The sequence below is a fragment of the Pongo abelii genome, chromosome 16, assembly GCF_028885655.2.
Source record: "Pongo abelii isolate AG06213 chromosome 16, NHGRI_mPonAbe1-v2.0_pri, whole genome shotgun sequence".
Lineage (NCBI taxonomy): Eukaryota > Metazoa > Chordata > Mammalia > Primates > Hominidae > Pongo > Pongo abelii.
In genome coordinates, this window is record NC_072001.2 from 42,111,201 (window position 1) to 42,132,322 (window position 21,122).

A 21,122-nucleotide genomic window follows, 5' to 3' on the forward strand; every position below is an offset into this window, starting at 1 on the left:
CCCAGGGATATTTAGTAATATTTAGCCATCAATCAATTGGCATTGCATCAAAAAAAAACACCTGCACTCCCACTAGATTAGCGGTGTGGTTTCCTAATCACATTGACAAAGAGCTAACAAAGCATGTGATATGTGGTAGAAGAGAAAACAGAAAGCTCTGCTTTACATCATACTGTTTAGGTGTGAGGATGGACCCTTATCTGCTTACACTGCATTGAAGCTGAAAGTGCAAAATAAATTCATTATCCTGGACTGGGAGACAGTAGACACTCAAATATATCACTTGAGGGGACAAATAACTTTACACAGAAAAGGGGATATCATATCATTTAATGAGGTAATAAGAGCAACTTTTCAGGAAGATGGCTGGGCAGTGTGAGTTCTCTCATAGACACAGCAGAACAGGTTTTTTGTTTTTGTTTTTGTTTATGAGGAGAATGACAGCTTACTTAACAACAGACGTTTCTGTGATTGGAGAGGGAAGAAATGAACTGCTTTGCCGCTATTGCCTGTGATGGGTACAGGAATCTCAAAGCTTTGGGAGATCAGAAGAGATGTCCAATTCCTGCAGGAGATGCTTCACAGACCCCTTAAATCATTAATCATCTTCCCTTTTTATTACGCGATTTGTATCTAAGTCCCTTTACAGTAATTTCAATGTCTGTTTAATCTTTGAGGTCCCCACAGAACCTATTACAATGTTTTACATATTGTAAGACACACAGTAAGAATTCGTGTATTGTAAGTATTGATCTAATATATCTGCACTTTTAACGTATTCAGTTAAAATATAAATTGTATTTTAAGAATATAGTAAATAAAAGAAATGCTCCTATCAAGGCATTTCTCTATCCTGTGTCTATAAGTTTATTCAGATTCAAGCATGGGAATTTACATTCATCATTAGTTCATCCATTCATTCATGTATAATGGGTACATAGTAAGTATCTACTATATGCAAAGATCTCTAAGCCCTATGGTGCAATTAAAAAAAATGTTAAAGTGTCTGGGCGCGGTCGCTCATGCCTGTAATCCCAGCACTTAGGGAGGCCAAAGCAGGGGGATCACTTGACCTCAGGCATTCAAGACCAGCCTGGGCAACATGGCAAAACCCTATCTCTACTGAAAGTACAAAAATTAGCCAGATGTGGTGATGCGTGCCTGTAGTCCCAGCTACTTAGAAAGCTGAGGCAGGAGAATTGCTTGAGTCCACGAGGTGGAGATTGCAGTTAGCCGAGATCTCACCACTGCACTCCAGCCTGGGCAATAGAGCGAGACTCTGCCTCAAAAAAAAAAAAAAAAAGAAATGTTAAAGTGAATATCTTCATTAAGAATTTATAATTGAAAATATTTTCCATATTAGTGGAAAATCTCTATTTCAAAATTGATAACTTAATTGAATCTAAACCCAGTTGAATCAGTATTTAATTTGTGCCCACTACATTACATTTTGTTGCCTGCTCTGAATTTTGCCTTCTACTCTAGCATATTCATTAATGGGATTAGAGGGAATAACTTTTTGAGATGGGTGAAATAAGTCTGACCCAAAGAGCTTTGAAATAAAACATGGGCCAGTAACAGTTACTTACAACTCTCTTTAGCCAACATGTCCCTGGCTGAAAGGTTCTTTACCGTGGCAATGTTTTGGTCCAACAGGACAAATGACCTGTGAGATGTGATGAAGCAGAGAGAGATGAACAAAACAGAGGTAATGCACAGCCATGGATTTCCCGAAACCCCTCTCCTTGAGGGCTCTTCTTGTGCTCCGGGGAGATGCACCACTAAAAGAAAAGGCTAACTGTTCCAGGTGAAAAAATACCACTCCCTAAAAGGAGCAAGACTTGGCTGCATGCAGGTAATGCTATCAACTAGATAAGAATATGCTTAAACTCTCCAGAGTAAAAGCATCTATTCAAGGGAAAAGAATGCAGAAGGTCATGTGTGCCCATGACCAGAAATGTAAAGTGTTACGTGGAGCAAGGGGACCTACGCAGAGCTATGTTATGAGCTGAATGTAAAGAATGCAGCTTACAAGTGGCTTAAATTCTTGAGGGACTGGAATGGTTTTGTTCTGGGCAGCCTGATCAATGGGAGCTTGTCTTTGAGCTATTCGCTCAGCAAGTGACTCAGCAGTTGTGACACCCGCTGTGAGACAGGCTATTGGCTGGGGAAGAGAAGATCCTCTCAAGTACCTCAGAATGGCTCTGTCTCAGATAACCTTCCCCTGACTTTGTGACTGAGCTTCCAGAAACGTGTCAGGGAGTTTCTAGGAAGGAGGCCAGAAATCATGCAGTTAGCAAGGGAGATCCAGCTGTGCCCACCCCAGCCTGAGAGTTTTATTCACTTCTTCTGCAGGGATCATTTTCAGCTGTTCAAAAAGTTTCCTACTGTTTCACCTCAATGGGGACTTCACTTGCTTTTCTGTGCAGGTTCTCTATTAGTTAACATGTTCCTCTACCCCATTTAACTTTTGAAGTGTGGGGCCTCTGAATGACAAAATGGATTGTGTCTTCCAATATCAAAATGGAGTCTTACTTATGATAAGTAGTTTAACAATTTTCTGAGAGTATTGAGTTGCTTTAGGAAGACCAAGTGGTTGGGTTTCAAGAGGTATGGTTTAAATCCCTACTCTGCCAATTATTACTTGGGAGATTTGGGAGGAAGTCACTTTTAAACCTCGTATTCCTCATGTGTAAAATAGGGATAATGATATCTAGCCTATTCATAGTTATTTTCATAACCCCAATGAGATGAACCGTATGAAAAGTGCCACGAAGACGGTAAAGCCCATAGACAAATAGAAATTCTTGTAACTTTTCTTCTGCATGTATCTACTATCTTTATGTAACTCTTAACCACATTCTACTTTGTATTACAGTGACTTTTAAGTATTTTTCTTTCCCCTCAGAGATACCAAGTTAAAGGAATTCACATCATTATATCTCGCAGAGGACAAAGCCTAGAACTTTCTACATTCAAGTCAGTGAATATTGGGGAGTGGGGAATCCATGAATTCATTATGTGGTAAGTGAAACTCTGCGGCACACAGTTTGTGGTTCTGTCAATTGTTTTCATTGCTTAGATTTAGGAAAAAAAAAAAACATTTTGAGGGAAAATATCTTATTTCCTCCTAAAGTAGTAATTTCAGGTGGTATTCCAGAAACTCCCAGACATAAAATGGCCTCAGGAATGTCATATTTCATAGCAATTGCCATACAAAAAAACTCCTATGCTAAAAACAGCAGTCTGTTTACCCTTTTAAAATTTCACCCACCCTTTCTGCCTCCCTTGTTTATTTTTCCCTAAACCCTAAGGATAGTGATTACTTTCTATAGCTGCTACCCCAACTAAACCATAGAAATCTCTATATTCCTTTTTGAACTCAACTGTTTACCTAGTTGACAACTCTTTATATTAAATTTCCTTCTTCAAATTACTAGTGTGGTTTCTACCACCTGACTGGATTCCACACAGCAGAGCAGGTACTGAGAGGTGCCCCAGTTCTCCCTCTGGAACTATCATCCCAAGAACGCTTCTTCCTAGAGAATGGGACAAAATATCTACATCATATACACATGTCTGGAAAAATCAAGATTCTTTTGGCAAGAGGTCATAACATCTGGCAATATCCTGAAAGAACTTTTTGAGCAATTAAGAATGTCATCGGAGTCCAGCCCTTACTTTAAATTTCCACAATTTGGGCTTTATAACTACAGTTTGCTTTTTCAAGTATGTTGTTCATTAAACAGAAACACACATTTATGCTCACACGTGTGCCACGTGCATATGAAGCATATGTGTTGTATCTATATTTGAAATGTGCAACTTTTTTTTTATAATTTTTCTAATGAAATATGTAAATCCTCATCAAATTTCAGATAAGACTAAGCATTTCTTTCCTCACAAAGCAGTGGTTCACCTAGAAGAAACTGGCAGCTCACAAGGGAACCATCCCAGGACAAAGCTGAGGAAATAAACTTTTTATTTTTTTTATTTTTTAAATTTTTTTATAGTAGAGTGATTCTGGTAAAGAAATATTAGGATTGACCCATTTATCAAATCATTGTCTGATTATTATTATTATTATTTTTGAGATGGAGTTTCCCTCTTGTTGCCCAGGCTGGAGTGCAAAGGCGCGATCTCAGCTCACCACAATCTCCGCCTCCTGGGTTCAAGCGATTCTCCTGCCTCAGCCTCCCAAGTAGCTGGGATTACAGGCATGCGCCACCACAACCGGCTAATTTTGTATTTTTAGTAGAGACAGGGTTTCTTTATGTTGGTCAGGCTGGTCTTGAACTTTCGACCTCAGGTGATCCACCTGCCTTGGCCTCCCAAAGTGCTGGGATTACAGGCATGAGCCACTGTGCCCAGCCCCACTGTCTCATTAAATTGTTTGTATTTCCCTTTTTGCATAAAGTTTTGTTTTTATTATTATTATATAAGCTATAAAATGCTAGCCTGATTGATTCTTGCACAAAATTGTGAAGCAGGCAAGGATGACCTTTTCTGCTCATTTTACAAGATAGTGCATATTGGAAAGTTTAAAGGGTTTAGCTGAGATCACACAAATAATAAGAGGCAGAGTTAGCAGCAAAACAGATACTTTCTGTCTCTTTTCCATTCTCCTATGCTGCCTCTTCTTGTTTCATTTTTTACATAATAAATCAATATTGTATTTTAAGGACTGGATATTATTAATACATTCTACGTACCAGACTTAAGTCAAGTGCTTTTGTATGGATTAAAACCATCTTTTAAAACACCTACTAGGAGATAGCATAATGATTATCCTTATTTTATGGATGAGGCTTTAAGAATATAGAAAAATTGATCAAGATTTCACAGTTGTTAAGTGCCAGAAGTGAGATCCAAATCCAGACAATCTTAATTTAGCACCAAAATGTTGATGTCCTGCACTATCACACTTGCCTTACTACATAGATATTTGCTGTAAAGAAATGGTGCTGGGTATTCCCATTGAACAAAAGGAAGAGAAGAGGTCACAGAAGTTTATAATCTAAGTTTTAAGAAATTTGCTATTTCTTAAGACATAAATAATACAAAGTAAATAAAGTAAATATACAATATAGATATCAATCAAAATGAAAACTGATTTTTGGGAAAAATGCAATTCTGTTATTAAGAAATGAAAAATCTAAACTACATGTAAGAGAAATACTAAGTAAACATATAAAACTTTAAGTCATATAGGTTACAGTTTTGTCTTAAAACACTGCTATTAATCCATTTATTTTTAATTAATCAGTTTAGACACAGCAAAATAAAGGAAAATTCAGGCCAATATTCTTGACGAACATAGATGCAAAAATCCTTCGTAAAATACTAGCAAACTGAATCCAGCAGCACATCAAAAAGCTCATCCACCACAAACAGGCTTTCTCCCTGGGATGTGAGGTTGATTCAATATATGCAAATCAACAAATGTGACTCATCACTTAAACAGAACTAAAAACAAAAGCCACATGATCATCTCAATGGGTACAGAAAAGACTTTTGATAAAATTCAACATCACTTTGTGTTGAAAACTCTCAGCAAACTAGGCATTGTAGGGACATACTTCAAGATAATAAGAGCCATCTATGAAAAACCCATGTCCAACATCATACTGAATGGGCAAAAGCTGGAAACATTCCCCTTGAAAACCAGCATGAGATAAGGATGCGGTATCTCACCAATCCTATTCAACAGAGTTATGGAAGTCCTAGCTAGAGCAATCAGACAAGAGAAAGATATAAAGGGCATCCACATTGATAAGGAAGAAGTCAAATTATCCTTGTTTGCAGATGACACGATCTTACATATGGAAAAACTTAGACTCCCCCAAAAAACTATTAGAACTGAGAAACAAATTCAGTAAAGTTGCAGATATAAAATCAACATACGAAAATCAGCAGCATTTCTATATGCCAAAGTTAACAATGTGAAAAACAACTCAAAAACATAATCTCATTTATAATAGCTATAAATAAAACTAAATGTCTAGGAATTAACATAGCCAAAGAAGTAAAAGGTCTATACAGTGAAAAACCCGAAGCACTGATGAAAGAAATTGAGGGGGATACCAAAAAATGGAAAGATATTCCATGTTCACGGATTGGAAGAATGAGTGTTATTAAAATGCCCATACTACCCAAAGCAATCTACAGATGCAATGCATTCCCTATCAAAATACCCATGACATTCTTCACAGAAATAGAAAAAACAATCTTGAAATTTATATGAAACCACAAAAAAATGAGGATCACCAAAACTATCCGGAGGGAAAAAAGAACAAAACTGGAAGAATCACATTACCTGACTTCAAATTATACTACAGAGCTATACTAACCAAAGCATGGTACTGGCATAAGAACAGACATATAGACCAAAGGAACAGAATAGAGAACCCAGAAACAAATCCATGCACCTACACTGTAATGCAGAACTCATTTTCAACAGAGGTGCCAGCAACATACATTGGAGAAATGATGGTTTCTTCAATAAATGATCCTGGGAAAACTGGATATCCAAATTCAGAGGGATGAAACTTGGTGGCTATCTCTCATCATATACAAAAGTCAAATCAAAATGGATTAAAGATTTAAATCTAAGACCTCAAACTATGAAACTACTACAAGAAAAAGTCACAGATACCCTCCAGAATGTTGGTCTGGGCAAAAATGTCTTGAGTAATATCCCACAAGCACAAGCAACCAAAGCAAAAATGGACAAGTGGGATCACATCAAGTTAAAAAGCTTGTGCACAGTGAAGGAAACAATCAACAAAGTGAAGAGACAACCCACAGAATGGAAGAAAATATTTGCAAATTACCCATGTGACAACAGATTAATAACGAGAATATATAAAGAGCTCCAACAACTTTATAGGAAAAAAATCTAATAATCCAAATTAAACATGGGCAAAAGATTTGAACAGACGTTTCTCAAAACAAGGCACACAAATGGCAAACAGGCATATGAAAAGTGCTTAGCATCACTGATGATTATCAGAGAAAAGCAAATAAAAACTACAAAGACATACAATCTCATCCCAGTTAAGATGGTTTTTATTCAAAAGACAGGCAATAAATGCTAGCGAGGTTATGGAGAAAACAGAACCCTCATACACTGTTGGTGAGAATGTAAATTAGTACAACCACTATACAGAACAGATTAGGGGGTCCTCAAAAAACTAAAAATAGGGATACCAATATGATTCAGCAATCCCACTGCTAGGTATATACCCAAAAGAAAGGAAATTGGTATATCAAAGAGATGTCTGCACTCCTAAATTTGTTGCAGCACTGTTCAGAATAGCCAAGATTTGCAAGCAATCTAAATCTCCACCAACAGATGATTGGATAAAGAAAATGTGGTACATACACACGATGGAGTACTATTTATCCATAAAGAATGAGATCCAGTCATTTGCAATAATATGGATGGAACTGGAGATCATTATGTTCAGTGAAATAAGTCAAGCACAGAAAGACAAACTTCACATGTTCTCACTTATTTGTGGTTGCTAAAACTCAAAACAATTGAACTCATACAGATAGAGAGTAGAAGGATGGTTACCAGAGGCTGGGAAATGTAGCTGGGGGAAGGGGGAGGAGTAGAGATAGTTAATGAGTACCAAAAAATATATAGTTAGAAAGAATGAATAAGACCTAGTATTTGATAGCACAACAGGGTGACTATAGTCAATAATAATTTAATCATCCATCTTAAAATAACTAAAAGAGTATAATTGTACTGTTTGTAACACAAAGGATAAATGCTTGAGGGGATGGATACCTCATTTTCCACAATGCTATTATTAATTATTGCCTACCTCTATCAAAGTATCTCATGTACCCTAAAAATATATATACCTAATATGCACCCACAAAAATTTTTTTAAACAATTAAAAAAAAAAACCTCAAACTTATAGAAAGGTTAAAAAAAACCCAGAAATTATAAATATAAAATACTTTTTTCTCAATTTTTTAAAAAGAAAATTGATTTCTTAAAGCAAAAAAAGAAACATTTTAATTGGAGGGTTACAATGTACTTAAAGGCAAATATATGATAACATTAACTAATGGATGGAATTAACTTTCAATCCTAAAGTTAAATTATATATAACTTTCTCATGTTTATTTGAAGTATTACAACAGTATCTCTAAGTAGAAAGGAGTTAAGTTAAGCATGCATATTTTAAACCCTAGTGTAACCACTAAATAAACAAATGCAAGAAGTTTTAGCTAAAAAGTCAATAGAGGAGATAGGATGGGATACTAAAATACCTATTTCATTAGGCCCTAAAAGTCCCCCTAAAAAGGAAAGGAAGAACAGAACAACAAAAACATGAGAAAAATAGAAAAAAATAGCAAGCTGTTAGACTTAAACACAACCATGTCAATAATTACATAAAATGAAAATGAAGCACACTTCAGTTAAAAGGTAGAGATTGTTAGATTGGATTTAAAAAATGAGACTCAACATAGGCTGTCTACAACTGCTTCGTTTTACACATAAAGATACAGATAGCTTGAAAGTAGCAGGATGAAGAAAGGTTATAACATGCAAACAATAAGTATAAGAATGATAGTGTAGCTATAGTACTTAGTATTGCAATAAAGAAGAGGGAAATATAATGATAATGGAGTCAATCAAGAAAACAACAATCTTAATTGTTCATGTACCTAATAAGAGAGCTTCAAAAGAAATAATGCAAAAACAAACACAACTAAAGGAATAATTAGATAAACCCACAATTATATTTAGACATTTTCGCCTCCCACTTATTGATTTATAGAATACCCATTAATGATTTATAGGACAAGTTGACAAAAAAATCAGTAAAGATATAGAAGTTGTTAACAATACTATCAATCTCCTTTACCTAATTGATGTGTATAGAATATTACACTTAACAGAGAATAATAGTCTTCTCAAGAACATACGTAACATTTACCAAGATAAAAAATGCTGCCCCATTAAAATGTAATGTTCAATAAATTTCAAATAATTGAAATCTTGAAAATCAAATCAGAAATCAATACAAATTAGATTCCTACTGAATCCCCAAAGATTTGGAAATTAAACAATACATTTCTAGCTAACCCATAAGCCAAAGAATGAATCACAAGACAAATTAGAAAATATTTCAAACTAAAAAACAGTGAAAATGCAATACACAAAAATGTGTGTTATGCAGCCAATGGTTAGAGGGAAATTTATGGCTTTTAAATGCTTATATTAGAAAAGAAGAAAGGTTTTTAAGTAATAATCTAAGTTCCCACATTTAGAAGCTAGATAAAGCAGAGCACGTTAAGTAGAAAAAGGAAATAGTAAAGATATTGATGAAATAGAAAACAAATAATAGAGAAAATGAATAAAACCAACAGTTGGTTCTTCAAAGCTATTAATCAAATTGACAAACATCTAGGCAAGACTGATCAAGGTAAAAGAAAAAAAGCACGCCTTTCCAATATCAGAAATGAAAGAGAATGTATCACTACAGATCCTGCACATAATAAAAAGTATAATAAATGGATGTTATAAACAACCCTGTGGAATAAGTTGGATGACTTAGATGAAACAGATAAGTTCCTTGAAAACAACTTAACCAAGGAGACAAAAGAAGAAATAGAAAATCTGAATAGCTGTATACCTATTTAAAAAATTGAACTTGTCACCAAAATATTTTTAAAAGGAAGGTAATTATTGGAATTTAAGTGGTAAGAGAACTCCACAAAGTTATTGCAGACAAGTTGAATGGATGAATTTTGGAGACTGAGCAGGATTAAAATGAGTGGTCCCTGGGAAGGTGAGTGTATTGAGTATCTGTCGTTTGCCCTTTCTTTCTCCAACTTGTTCTCTGCCCCATAAGATTTTATTCATCACTTTGGGAGGCCGAGGTGGGCAGATCACGAGGTCAGGAGTTCGAGACCAGCCTGGCCAACATTGTGAAACCCCATCTCTACTAAAAATACAAAAATTAGCTGGGCATGGTGGCAGGTGCCTGTAATCCCAGCTACTTGAGAGGCTGAGGCAGGAGAATTGTTTGAACCCGGGAGGCAGAGGTTGCAGTAAGTCGAGATTGGACCATTGAACTCCAGCCTGGGCAAAAAGGCGATACTCCATCCCAAAAAAAATAAAGAATGTAATCATAGGTTATGTCAACAGCACTATTGCCCTCTTGCTTTTCATCATTGTCAGACATGGGAAGTAGTGACAGAAGTCTGAAGAGGAGAATAAATTAGGATACTTATTCCACTGGCTTCTTCCCTCCAGGGCCAAGCCTGGCTGGCTGATCCCCCAAATCTGAGAGCACAGTTCCTGTCAGCTGGCCCTCTCTACACAGTACTCTCTGCCTCAGGTCCTAGTAACCTTTGCCTTGCCTCACCCCTTGAGGCCTGGAGATAGTAGCAGTACTACCATTAGCTTAAGCTTCTGAACTATTCTTTGTCATTTTTTGACATGCTACCCGTACCTTTGTAAATAACTCCCTTTATCAAATTCTCTTTGTATTGCCTATTTTTACTATCCTGTATGTTTCTTGATAGAATCCTAATTGATAGAGTTGATAAGAGATTAAGGCTTAATCCAAAGCCATGAATAATTTCCAAAATAATATTTTGGGGTTGCTCTCATGAAGAAAAATAATAAACAATTATAATAATCCATTTTCAAATCACAGGAAGCAAATCAGAAGGGTGAGAGCAGAAGGAGAAAGGCAAGGGTTAGTGTATAAGACAGCATGTTGCAGAGGGAGTTCCCAAACGTGATACTTTCAATTTCCCTCCTGTTCCAGTGCCAAAGGTATTCGGGGTGCAAAAGACATTGGTATTTGTTGTACCCATAAATGATTAATGTTTCCTGCTGAACCAGCCTGGGCAACTTCGTGAGACCCTGTCTCTACAAGAAAAAATTAAAAATCAGCTGGGAACGGTGGCATGCACCTGCAGTCTCAGCTATTCAGGAGGCTGATGTGGGAGAATTGCTTGAGCCTAGGAATTCGAGGTTATGGAGAACTATGATGGTGCCACTGCATTTCAGCCTGAGTGACAGAGTGAAATCCTGTCTCAAAAAAAAAAAAAAAAAAAAAACTTAAAAACTGATGTTATAAAAATAAACTATTTATCATGCTACATAGGATTCCCCAGGTATTTTTGTTTTTTCTCATAGGTCTGGAGATCAATCTTGGATACTGCCAAGAGATAGGAAAAACCAAACTGTTTTTCCCACTCTCACACTCACCTTTCCAATATCAGAAAGCATAGAACACTTCTAACAACAGGTGTCATACTAGAAGAGCAGGGAGTTTCCCCACACAACAAGCAACTCTCCAGCTGGACCCCAGCTGAGTGTCCTACAATTTAACTCAACTCCGATGCTATTTACCTGGCATTAGATTCCACAGGTGATATGGTTTGGCTGTGTCCCCACCCAAATCTCATCTTGAATGTAGTTCCCATAATCCCCAAGTGTCATGGGAGGCACTGGGTAGGAATGAGAAAACAGGAATAAATAGTTTACCCCCATGCTGCTGTTCTCATGATAGTGAGTGAGTTCTCCTGAGGTCTGACGGTTTTATAAGGGGCTTTCCCACCTTTTGCTCAACACTTCTCCTTGCTGCCTCCGTGTAAGGAAGGACATGTTTGCTTCCCCTTCTGAAATGATTGTAAGCGTCCTGAGGCTTCCCCAGCCATGCTGAACTGTGAGTCAGTGAAACCTCTTTTGCTTATAAATTACCCAGTCTCAGGTATGTCTTTATTAGCAGCATGATGGGTAGGAAGAATCAATATCGTGAAAATGGCCATCCTTCCCAAGGTAATTTACAGATTCAATGCCATCCCCATCAAGCTACCAATGACTTTCTTCACAGAATTGGAAAAAACTACTTTAAAGTTCATATGGAACCAAAAAAGAGCCCGCATTGCCAAGTCAATCCTAAGCCAAAAGAACAAAGCTGGAGGCATCACACTACCTGACTTCAAACTATACTACAAGGCTACAGTAACCAAAACAGCATGGTACTGGTACCAAAACAGAGATATAGATCAATGGAACAGAACAGAGCCCTCAGAAATAATGCCACATATCCACAACTATCTGATCTTTGACAAACCTGAGAAAGACAAGAAATGGGGAAAGGATTCCCTATTTAATAAATGGTGCTGGGAAAACTGGCTAGCCATATGTAGAAAGCTGAAACTGGATCCCTTCCTTACACCTTATACAAAAATCAATTCAAGATGGATTAAAGACTTAAATGTTAGACCTAAAACCATAAAAACCCTAGAAGAAAACCTAGGCATTACCATTCAGGACATAGGCATGGGCAAGGACTTCATGTCTAAAACACCAAAAGCAATGGCAACAAAAGCCAAAATTGACAAATGTGATCTAATTAAACTCAAGAGCTTCTGCACAGCAAAGGAAACTACCATCAGAGTGAATAGGCAACCTACAAAATGGGAGAAAATTTTTGCAACCTACTCATATGACAAAGGGCTAATATCCAGAATCTACAATGAACTCAAACAAATTTACAAGAAAAAAACAAACAGTCTCATCAAAAAGTGGGCGAAGGACATGAACAGACACTTCTCAAAAGAAGACATTTATGCAGCCAAAAAACACATGAAAAAATGCTCACCATCACTGGCCATCAGAGAAATGCAAATCAAAACCACAATGAGATACCATCTCACACCAGTTAGAATGGCAATCATTCAAAAATCAGGAAACAACAGGTGCTGGAGAGGATGTGGAGAAATAGGAACACTTTTACACTGTTGCTGGGACTGTAAACTAGTTCAACCCTTGTGGAAGTCAGTGTGGCGATTCCTCAGGGATCTAGAACTAGAAATTCCATTCGACCCAGCCATCCCATTATTGGGTATATACCCAAAGGACTATAAATCATGCTGCTATAAAGACACATGCACACGTATGTTTATTGCGGCATTATTCACAATAGCAAAGACTTGGAACCAACCCAAATGTCCAACAATGATAGACTGGATTAAGAAAATGTGGCACATATACACTGTGGAATACTATGCAGCCATAAAAAATGATGAGCTCATGTCCTTTGTAGGGACATGGATGAAATTGGAAATCATCATTCTCAGTAAACTATCGCAAGAACAAAAAAACCAAACACCGCATATTCTCACTCATAGGTGGAAATTGAACAATGAGAACACATGGACACAGGAAGGGGAACATCACACTTCGGGGACTGTTGTGGGGTGGGGGGAGGGGGGAGGGATAGCATTGAGAGATATACCTAATGCTAGATGACGAGTTAGTGGGTGCAGCACACCAGCATGGCACATGTATACATATGTAACTTACCTGCACATTGTGCACATGTACTATAAAACCTAAATTATAATAATAATAATAAAATAAATAAATTAAATTAGCAGCATGAGAACAGACTAACACAACAAGTTAAAGACTCAGTCCCACAAGTCCCACAAAACTGCTCCCACTTCAGAGGCCAACAGCCAACCCCAGGTTGTGACCTGTGTTTCTGGCCAGCCAACTATAGTTCAGGGTTCCCACAACCCACTCCTTGGGTTTTATAATTTGCTAGGGTGGCTCACCAGAATTCAAGGAAAAACATTTCTACTTTTATTATAAAGGATATTGCAAAGGATAAAGATGAACAGTCAGATGGAAGAGACATATAGGGCAAGGTATGGGGGAAGGGGCGTGGAGCTTCCATGCCTGCTCCAGGACACACCATTTGCCCAGCACCTCCTTGTGTTCAGCAACCTGGGAGTTTGCCAAACCCTGTAGTTCAGAGATTTCTGTGGCAGCTTCATTACGTAGGCATGATCAATTATTAATTCAACCTCCAGCCTCTCTCCCCTTCATGGAGGATGGTCGGTGGGGGTGAAACTTCCCATCATGGCTTGGTCTTTCTGGTGACCAGCTCTCACCCCAAAGACCACCAAAAATTGCCTCACTGAAACAAGAGACACTCCTATCACCCAGGAAATTCCAAGGAATTAGGAGCTCTATGTCAGGAACCAGGGTCAAAGATCAAATATTATAACCAAAGATGCACCTAGCACCCCTATCACTCAGGAAATCATAAGAGTTTTAAGAATACTGTGCCAGATACTAGGGGCAGAGACCAATATATATTTCTTATTATATCACAATATCACAGATACTAATTGTATATAGAAAACTTCATATTAACTCTAGAAGTTAGAAACATAACAACAGTAAGATCTCAAGAAAAATGAAAGAGACAATAAAGACAAAACCAGAAATTAAGGAATGAGAAAATAGGAACAAATGGAGTGGAAAAATAAATTCAGGACATGAATAATAAATACGAGTTTGCTCAAGAAAAAAATCAAATAATTACACAAAAGTAAAATTGTGAAAGACAGCATAATCAAAGACACAGAGGATATATAAGGAATTACTCTACTCACATAAATTGAAGATATGGGTGAAATAATTTTTAAAATTTAATTTATCAAGAAAGACTATAGAAGATGTAGAAAACCTGAATATACCACAATTCTCCGCTGATAAATTTCAGGAAGAGAACAGTGGAGAAGGTGGTAAGAAAAATATAATTATAAGCTATTATTTAATCAGACAAAAGAAAGGCAATTAGAAACTCTAGGAGGAAGAAAAAAAGAAGCTGCACTTGAAGGTTACACAAATAAAATGAACAAAAAGAGAATTTTTCGAAGTTGAGGCTTTTAACATTCTCATTTGTGTGGCATAGGTTTACAACATGGTATTACATTCCCAAATCTTCAGGTTTAATTAGCTTATCTTGAACAATAGTTTGAAATTAAAATATTACAACTTCTATTTATTGGCTTTCAATTTTCAAGATCCATGTAAGGGAAAGCACAGAACCCTTAGGTACAAAAAGGACTTTGAGAGAATAAAAGTGTTGCTAGATTGATGAATTTAGAGGGGTGCTAATTACTTCTTCCTACATATCGGGAATTAAAAGATAGTATCTAAATAGCTTAGAAATAAAAGTTAACAAAATATTGAATTACTTGATTAAATTAATAAATTAATTTTTAAAAAATTAACAGTGGGAATGTGGGGAGGAAAAGGGCATGTAAATGATTTAAATTCTTACTCTTCTGTAACTAGAATGGATATTAAAAATGAATAAATCAAGAAATAGAGATAAGTGCTTATTTTCTTAGAATGATGTGTAAATGATGTTTAAATATAATAGCTTTCAGGGAGGTGAACTAAAGAGGTACAGGGAGGTAAAAATGACCTAGCCCTTTTGCTCTCCGGTCCCTTCTGCCATCCCAGGATATATGGACAGCACCATCTGTAAGGGATGAATCTTCACCAGACACCAAACCTGCTGGTACATAGATCTTGGACTTCCCAGCCTCCAGAATTGCAAGAAATAAATTTCTTTTTTTAATAAATTCCTCAGTCTCAGATACTCTATTATAGTAGCGAAATGGACTAAGACAATGGCAAAGATTTTAAAACTGCATATTAGTTGGCAAATATCAAATTATTAATTAGCAATATAAAATTATGTTGGAGAGCCTACAGGAAAATAAGAATTTTCATACACCAATAATATCAATGCAAATTTTTGGAGGACAGTTTTTGTCAAACTTTAAAAAACATGTGTTACCCAACAATTCCACAATTTTAGGAATGTGTATAAAGATAAGTGTGCAAGGAAGTTCACTGTGGTATTGTTTGCCAGTTGAAAGAAACCAAAAAACCAGAAAAGAACAACAGCAACAGGGGCAAAATAAACCTACATTGTCTCCAATAGGGTACAGGTTTAATACATTTCAGTACATTCACCCAATGGCATATTGCCTAGCATTAAAAGTAATAAAGAAAATCACACTCCGCTAGTACAAACAGCCCATAAAACACTGGTAAATAAAAATGTTTCCAGGCAATTTTGTATAATATTAACCCATTTGTGTAAAAAAATTCTGGAATATTGTAAATATATAGAAAGTATATTGAGACAAAAAATATTATTCAAATGACCAGTAAATCTAACTCTAGGGAAATTGGGGAGGAGACACTTTTACTTTTTACTTCATATAATTTTCTATCTTTATTTTTCCCAACAGCTGTTTATTACATTTTATTAAAGTATTTTTTAAAAATCTCAGTGAAGAGCTGTGAAATGCAAAATTAAACAAATTATGTTGCCTGTATATTGCTTGGCAGCACTGACCCTCCCCAGCATCTAGCACAATGACTGGCGGATAGCAAATATTCAAGCAATATTCTCTGATTAGATGATAAATGAATAAATGAAGGATTGAAACCTGAAGGATTCAGCCATGTATTTACTTTTCTCTCATTCTAAAGTCATTTTACTGTTATTAAGTTTGAGAAAAACCAATTCTCAAATAAAATGAAAACACATTTATCACCATTTATGTTTTAAAGAAAGTGTGGCTCTCAAATCCAAGCTTTTAAGTATTCATTTTTAAAAAATATTTTTGATCCTGTCTGGGTTCCCTTGCTCACAAACCCAGGTCAGGTACACACTTGAAATCCCTGGGAAATAGGCTCCTGATTAAACGAAAGCCCTTAGGAAATGTTTACAAAGAGGTAGTTCAGGAGACAGAATAGCATTGGAGAAAAATTGGTCCGTTTCCATTTTAGAAGTATGCAGAGATGAGAAAGAACATGTGGCCAGTAACGTGTTCAGCCTTCTCAGTATTCATTGTTTCCTTGCAGGAGGCAATTTTAATTCAGGAGATGGAAACCAACATAATATAGATCTGTTGTGGCTTCAGCATCAGGAAACAACACACTGTTCATGACATCAAACTCCAAAGGAAGCCGGCTAAGGATGTGCTTGTTTTGATGTGACATGTGCCTACGATGATTAACTCTCGTGCTCCCACAATCTCTCCAGAGCCACAGACTTGGTCCTTCCTCGCCTGTAAACAGGATCAGGATGCATCCTGGAGTTCAGCCAAGGGCATCTGGCCTTGGGTAAGACGGACTCCACAAAACACATACATTGTTTCTGGCAAGGGAACCAGGAGGGAAGGAAAAGGAGAGAAGGAAGGCAGCATGGGACACTGACATCTATTCACTTATGACAAATCACATCAGATGCAACTGTGCACATGCAACTCAGAGGGAAAAGGTAGGAATAGGCCCATGGAACACATTCACCTTCTACATGGTCAACAGCTTTGGGAAAGCAATACAGCCAAGTGCCTAGTGAGATAAAGGGAAAAGCATGTAAAATGAATGAAATGTTGACTGCAATGGAAGACATTTTAGACTGTTCTTGTTACATAACAAAGAGAGGGAGGAAACCGTGCTGGGAGGAGACATTGGGAGAGACCTGCCAAGAGAACTCCAAATGCATATTCAAATGGTGTTTCAAAGCACTTCTTCGGGCTTAAGTCTTTTTACCTATAAGATGGATTTTAATGTTTCCATTAAAAATGGAAACTGTATTGATTAGATATATGTTTTTAAGTGTTATTATTAACAGAAACAAGTTTTGTTCCAGTACCCAGGGTGGGGTGCAGTGGCACAATCACAGCTCACTGCAGCCTCAAACTTCTAGACTCAAGACATCATCCCGTCTCAGCCCCCTGAGTAGCTGGGACTACAGGTGCGTGCCACCATGCCAGACTAGTTTTTTTAAAAAATTCTGTAGAGACGGAGCCTTGATAACTTGTGCAGGCTGATCTCAAACTCCTGGCCTCAAGCGATCTTCCTGCTTTGCCCTCCCAAAGCACTGAGATTATAGGCCTGAGCCACCATGCCTGCTTAATTATCTTTTTCCCAGTCACTGGCCAGGCCGCTTTGTAAAAAAGAAAAAAAAAAAAAGTAGGTCAGTATATTAACAAACATTGTAGGTCTGTCTTGCTTTAAAAAATTATACTTCTAAAAGAAGAAAATTATTGTCATCCTGGAAATTGGTTCCAGAAGAAAAGAGAGAGAAGTTATGGGGGCAAATGACAACTGCCAGAGGCAAGGTGATGTCCTATTTATGTCGGAGAATGAAATATTTGTACTGTGCAATAACAGCCAAAAATTCAATTGGAAAAGCGTAGCCTTTGACATGAGTAACTGGTTTGGCGGACTTTTTCTGAGATTGAGATGACCGTGCAGGACAGTATTGGGCATCAGGTAAACACCTCCTTAGATATGTGACAATCAGTGAGAGATGGGACTGGGCAGAAATAAAAGTAGACTCAGAACTTCCTGAGTTCTATCTATAAAAGCCTAAAAGCGTTGCTTAGGTGCTAATCAATCTAATAATGTATATGCTACTTGTACCTTCTTGTACATTTAGTATCATGAGGATTAGTTACTGCTGTAAGTTTAAAAATGTGATTGTTGGAAGAGAGATTGCAGGTAAGGTCTGGCAGTAAGGGGACAGTGGGCAAGACAGAAACCAGAACACCCACCTTATGACCCTGACCAGTGGGCTTCCTACAACATTCACTTAAGCAAATTATCAGTGATGCAAAACTGAGTCCCTCTTATATGCTACCGTTTATACAGGATGAACTTCTAAATCTAGGTTCTCATCCTTCTGTGCCAACAAGTGTGTGCGAGTGGAAAATATTCTAAGATATTACTTTTTGTTTTTCTATCTGAATTTCCCCTTCCCCCTTAATCAGTCTAACAGCAGGCTTTGTGTTTCAGTGCCTCAGGGAGAGATGTGACTGAGCAGAAATAAAAGTAGCCTGCAAAACTTCCTGAATTATATCTTCAAAAGCCTAAGCTCATTAAGGAAGAGAGAGTTTGGAGAAAATAGCATGGAGGTTTGAAAAAAGCAGATGAGAGAGAGGAGTTTTGCCCTTCAACTAACAGAGAGGAATCTCCTGCCAGAGGCAGGGTTGCAGGACTCGGGCCTCTTCTTGGTGTGGCATATTCCCAGAATTGATCCCCAGCTGTCTCTGGGGGATGAGTCAATGGCCACTGAGAGTTCCTGCCTTCAAGAACATTCCTGTGTGTTGAGAGTGGCAGGAGCAGCGGAGATCCCCAGGCCTGAAACGTGATGTTGATAGGGACCACAGAACACAGTAGCCGGGAGAGTGCACAGAGCATATCCAGCACCCCGATGCCTGATGCTTGGCCATGGGCGATTCTGCAGCATTGGCATGACATCCATCAGAGTGGTGACAAAGACTCTCTCCTTGACCAAACTCTAGTCAGGCCCCTCTGAGCCCTCTTCTCCACTAGACTTCAACTTCAGCCTATAAAAACTACAGAAACTACAAAAACTACTCTCAATATAAATGATTTTGTCCATAGCCCCTGGTGCGCGCGCACACACACACACTGACACACGCTAGCATAGTTTCTAACAACTCAACCTCACGTCCCTAGAATGACAGCTCTACCTCCTTTAAATTCCTGCCTGGGAAAGCCCAAGGCTGCCAAAAGAACTGACTGCTTCTCCAATACCTGAAGATGTGCTGGTGTTGTCTCCCCATCTCCCAGTCTCTGTAGGAGGTTAGGAGCCTACTTTCCATAAGTGCCAGTTAAGAAAGCCAAATGACCTAATAGCATTGACAGATTTGCCTTCCTGCTTTTTGAGAATTTCCACTTCCCTGATTCTACTCAAGTCCCCACTGTTCCCGTGTCCTACTTTCTCACTCTCCCCTTAAGAACACCACACTCAATCCCATTACTGGGTATATACCCAAAGGATTATAAATCATTCTGCTATAAAGACACATGTATGTTTATTGCAGCACTGTTCACAATAGCAAAGACTTGGAACCAACCCCAATGCCCATCAATGTTAGACTGGATAAAGAAAATGTGGCACATATACACCATGGAATACTATGCAGCCATAAAAAAGTATGAGTTCAGGTCCTTTGCAGGGACATGGATGAAGCTGGAAACCATTGTTCTCAGCAAACTAACACAGGAACAGAAAACCAAATACTGCATGTTCTCACTCACAAGTGGAGGTGAAAAATGAGAACATATGGGCACAGGAAGGGGAACCTCACACGCTGAGGCCTGTCAGGGGGTGGGAGGCAAGGGGAGGGATAGCATTAGGAGAAATACCTAATGTAGATGATGGGTTGATAGGTGCAGCAAACCACCATGGCACATGTATACCTATGTAACAAACCTGCACATTCTGCACATGTACCCCATAACTTAAAGTATAATAAAAATAAAAAATAAAAAAAATTAAAAGAGTATAATTGAATTGTTTGTAACACAAAGAAAGAATAAATGCTTAAGGTGATGGAGACCCTTACTTACCCTGATGTGATTATTATGCATTGTATTCCTATATCAAAATAGCTTATGTATCCCATAAATATATACACCTGTGTACCCACAAAAATTAAAAATTAAAATAATTAGAAGCTAAAAAAAAAACCCAATCACCTCTACACGAATCAAAGTTGAGCTTAGTTCACACTGGGCACTCTTCCCTATTTTAATAGTTATTACTGATTAAAATCTGTCCTTACTGCTTCAACTAGTGCCTGGGTTTTATTTATTTTGACAGACGTGACACCAAAAATGACTGAGGTAAACTGGATTCAATCTACTATCAGATTCCCATCAATTTAGCCAGACAAAAAGAATCAGATGTGAAATTAAGTTGATTTTTAGAAAATAAGTACCTGTGTTATTCTTTGGCACCCCGATCCTGTAGACTGAGACTCATACCCCACAACTGATATGCTAAGAAAATGAGTACTAATATTACTATTCAGCTTGTGGAAATGCAATTAAGAAGACAATTGGATGGAGAGAAATTATACTATGTGAAGCAAACTAAATTCAAAGATGACTTTTATATGAGCTGTACCAGTGGTCCCCAGCATCACTGATAAATAATGGCAGCCTAAAACCTCCATCAATGATAGCAGAGAAATTAATGATCCATTAAATCAGCATGTGCATTCTACCTTTGGAGAAAACTTTCATTCTCATGAATGGGATCCATACCATTAATATGAGCCTCTTACAAGTCCTAGGATAAGAGATATTTTGTTGGTGTTTAAATATTGTATTTTGATGGTGGTCAGGTTGTCTGAAAACTGTGAATTCCTTAGGGCTTTCAGGACATGTAAAAAATGCTGAAACACATATTTAAATGTATATCTTGTTATA

The 21,122-nt window shown here is 37.5% G+C and overlaps 1 long non-coding RNA gene across 1 annotated transcript; it reads left to right on the plus strand.

Moving 5' to 3' along the window:
- The first annotated feature begins 1,907 nt into the window (after positions 1–1,907).
- LOC134760261 (uncharacterized) lies at positions 1,908–20,183 on the plus strand. The gene is made up of 4 exons (XR_010137450.1): positions 1,908–2,610; positions 2,909–3,024; positions 16,734–16,994; positions 18,675–20,183. It is a non-coding gene; the product is annotated as an uncharacterized LOC134760261 (long non-coding RNA).
- The last annotated feature ends 939 nt before the right edge of the window (positions 20,184–21,122 follow it).